A 3,746-nucleotide genomic window follows, 5' to 3' on the forward strand; every position below is an offset into this window, starting at 1 on the left:
TCTCTTCCCAGATTGTTCCTGAGAATGCCCAAAAGGCCCAGATATGACTGGGGGCCCCTTTTCTCAGAACACCAAGATGATGCTGTCCTTACCTGGGATCCATGGCCCTGTTGTCCCTATAACTATTCTGTGTTGCACCTACAAGTCTGGCAAGATCCTTTTCCCAGGTCTTGTTAATTCCTTCCTCAATATGGCCTCTTTCCAGTTATTCCTCCCCATCTAACACCACTGGGCAAACTCCTATTCATCCTTAGTGTACACTCAGTCACCTCCTCCCAGAAGCCTTCCACAATTCTCCCAGTTTAAATGGCAGCTTCCTCTGCACTTCCTTAGCCCTTGGTTTATATCTTTATTTTTATAATCATTATTCATATTAATGTCTCCCTCAGTCACTCAGAGGTTCCTAAAGGTCAGGGGCTTGTATTTTTTAATAAACTGTATACCATTGTGCCCAGTTGATAACATTCATTCATTCCACAAATATTTTTTGAGTACAAAGCAAGCACTGTGCTAGATTTGTGGGTAGGTAAGGTAAATTTTCCCTATTATCCTGGAACCCAGAGTCTACTACAAGAGAAAAACAATCTAACAAAAGTTATGACTCAGTGTTCTAAGTGTTATGAAAGGTACATACAAGGCACAGAATGAAACAAAAGAGGGAGGCTGACTCTTCAGGAAGTCAGGAAAGATTTTGCAAAGGAAATGCTCCACTTGGGCTTTGCAATACAAGTGGGAGCTTGTCAGGCAGACAAAGCTGTTGGAGAGGAAAGGCTTGGTAGATAGAGTGAACAGTCTGAGTAAAGGCCTAGAGGCATGAAACAGTGAGGTGAATGCAGGGAATTACACCTGTAGCATGGATGAAGAGTGGAATTCATGCAGGGGCAGTAGGGGATATAGCTGAGATTAAGGAGGTAGTGAGTGAAGGATTCTGTATGCCCTACTGAAGAGCTTGAGTTGATTCTGATAGGCAATATGGGGTGTCTGTCAAAGTCACAGACCAGTAGCCTGTTGTCACCACCCATAGGCAGAATCTTGACGACCATGTTTGTTTGTTTGTTTGTTTTAAGTTAATGGCCTTTTTTATTGGGAAAAAAAAAAGACTAGCATTTACAACTTGGAATGGACATAAATTGTAATTTCTTGATCAGCAATGTTGATGCTTGTGCTGAAGTCCACAGGCACAACCTACTCTGCTGACTCCAAGTCATGGTTCAGGAGGTTTTAAAAGAAGAGAGTCCCAAGATGCTCCCTTGGTAAGGTTTCTTTTTTTAAGAAAAAAAATTTGTGTGAATGGTGATAGCCTGACACCCATTTCACTCTAGGACAACGCTAAACCAACACACGTGGCATGCCACCGGGATGAGTGTCATGGTCACCATGGGTGAGGGTGCCTGTAAGTACGAGAGGGCCGTCCTGCTAAGTGGGGCTGAGTCTAGATAGTTTATCTTTCACCCATTTTTCTGCACAGCATCTTGAGGTAAGCCAATTTTAAATGTTTTGTTTTCAGTAAATCAGCTATGACAATTTATAGTAACAAATTGAACTAGAATCTATTTGAAGAAGTTTTAAATTTGTTTTTTCATTTTTAGTTTTTAATACAAATGCCTGACTGTGTTCAGTTGTCAAGCTGCATGCATGAAAAACTGGCCAGCCCAAACAGTGTATTAATCATGAGCAAATGGAAATGCCAGGAGTCCACTAGGTGCTTCCTTATCATTACGGTTGTACAAGTATTTATATCGTAAAACTGATGTGTAGCTTGATCTTTAGGGGACAGGACCACCAACCAATACATGCAGATTTTGTGTGTGTGGACAGAAGGTACTTTTGTTTCTTTTTTTAAATTTTTTATTGTTATGTTAATCACCATACATTACATCATTAGTTTTTGATATAGCGTTCCATGATTCATTGTTTGTGCATAACACCCAGTGCTCCACGCAGAACCTGCCCTCTTTAATACCCATCACCAGACTAACCCATCCCCCCACCCACTCCCCTCTAGAACCCTCAGTTTGTTTTTCAGAGTCCATCGTCTCTCATGGTTCGTCTCCCCCTCCGACTTACTCCCCTTCATTCTTCCCCTCCTGCTATCTTCTTTTTTTTTTTCTTAATATATATTGCATTATTTGTTTCAGATGTACAGATCTGTGATTCAACAGTCTTGCACAATTCACAGCGCTCACCATAGCACATACCCTCCCCAATGTCTATCACCCAGCCACCCCATCCCTCCCACCCCCACCACTCCAGCAACCCTCAGTTTGTTTCCTGAGGTTAAAAATTCCTCATATCGAGGTCATATGATACATGTCTTTCTCTGATTGACTTATTTCACTCAGCATAACACCCTCCAGTTCCATCCATGTCATTGCAAATGGCAAGATCAGAAGGTACTTTTGACATTCAGTTTTGCTATATAGAAACAGAATGAGTAAATGAGCTTTTTTTTTTTTTTTGCAAGAGGTTAAGTAAAAGATTCAATTTGATTCTTCTAGGAGGGGGAAAAGTTAAAAGTAGGCCTTCATTTTGCACTCATCATCTGTACGAATTCTTCATAGTTGACTTGCCCATCTCCATCAATATTTGCTTCTCTGATCACTTCATCTACTTCTTCATCTCTTAGTTTTTCTCCTAAGTTGGTCACGACATGACGTAGCTCTGCCACACTGATGTAACCGTTGCCATCCTTGTCAAAGACTCGGAATGCCTTGTGAATTTCTTCTTTGCTGTCTGTATCTTTCATTTGTCTAGCCATCATAGTCAAAAATTCTGGGAAGTCAGTGGTGCCATTACTGTCGGCATCCACCTTGTTGATCAGATCCTACAATTCGGCTTCTGTTGGGTTCTGACCCAGTGACCTCATGACAGTTCCAAGTTCCTTTGTTGTGATGGTGCCATCTCCATCTTTGTCAAATAGGGAGAAAGCTTCCTTGAACTCAGCAATCTGTTCTTGGGTCAGCTGATCGGCCCTGGTGAGCGAAGGGAAGAGGAGCAGAGGGAGCCAAGGTGGCTGCACCAGCTCAGGGGCTGTGCCAGTGGGGGTGCTTCCCTGCTGCTGCTGCCACTGCTAAGGTGCCACATGCGCTCAGCGCTGTGCCGCCGCCGCCAGCCGACCGCGAGTAATGGTGCCGTGCCCGCGAGGCTCCCAGCACCACTGCCCAACCATGTTTGTTCTTGATGAGCCCACATCCTTGGCTTGATGGGACTGGGGATGGGCATCTGGACCAACCCCAAATCCTCTCTCCCAAGATTTGTAATTAGAGCTGAGAAAGAGTTGTCCTTCTCTAGAATGGCTAATATATGGCATGTGAAATCACTAGGTAAGGTCCTTTTTTGGTTCATTAGTACGGAGGTGATAGGCTGAATTGTGTTGCCCCAAAATTCATATGTTGAAGTCCTTAACCCCAGTGCTAACCTTAGAATGTAACTGTCTTTGGAGATAGAGTTTTTGAAGAGGTAATTAAGATTAAATGAGGTCATTGGACTGGGCCCTAATCTGGTATGACTGGCATCCTTATTAGAGGAGGCGATTAGGACACAGGCACACACAGACCAAAGACCATGTGAAGACACAGGGAGATGGCCATGGACAAGGCAGGGAGAGAGGCCTCAGAAGAAACCAACACTACGGACACTTTGATTTTAGTCTCTTCTAGCCTCCAAAATGGAGGGAAAATCCATGTCAGTGTTTAAGGCACCTACTCTGTGGTACTTCGTTATGGAAGCCCTAGTAAACTAATAGA

At 43.4% G+C, this 3,746-nt stretch overlaps 1 long non-coding RNA gene and 1 pseudogene across 1 annotated transcript; one reads left to right on the forward strand and one right to left on the reverse strand.

Annotated features, from left to right (window-relative positions):
- Positions 1-1,693: 1,693 nt before the first annotated feature.
- Positions 1,694-2,471, forward strand: LOC113933179. Its single transcript, XR_003523267.2, has 2 exons — positions 1,694-1,821; positions 2,394-2,471. It is a non-coding gene; the product is annotated as an uncharacterized LOC113933179 (long non-coding RNA).
- A 53-nt stretch (positions 2,472-2,524) lies between these two features.
- Positions 2,525-3,222, reverse strand: LOC113933178 (annotated as a pseudogene).
- Positions 3,223-3,746: the final 524 nt, after the last annotated feature.

The sequence above is a fragment of the Zalophus californianus genome, chromosome 10 (assembly GCF_009762305.2).
Source record: "Zalophus californianus isolate mZalCal1 chromosome 10, mZalCal1.pri.v2, whole genome shotgun sequence".
Lineage (NCBI taxonomy): Eukaryota > Metazoa > Chordata > Mammalia > Carnivora > Otariidae > Zalophus > Zalophus californianus.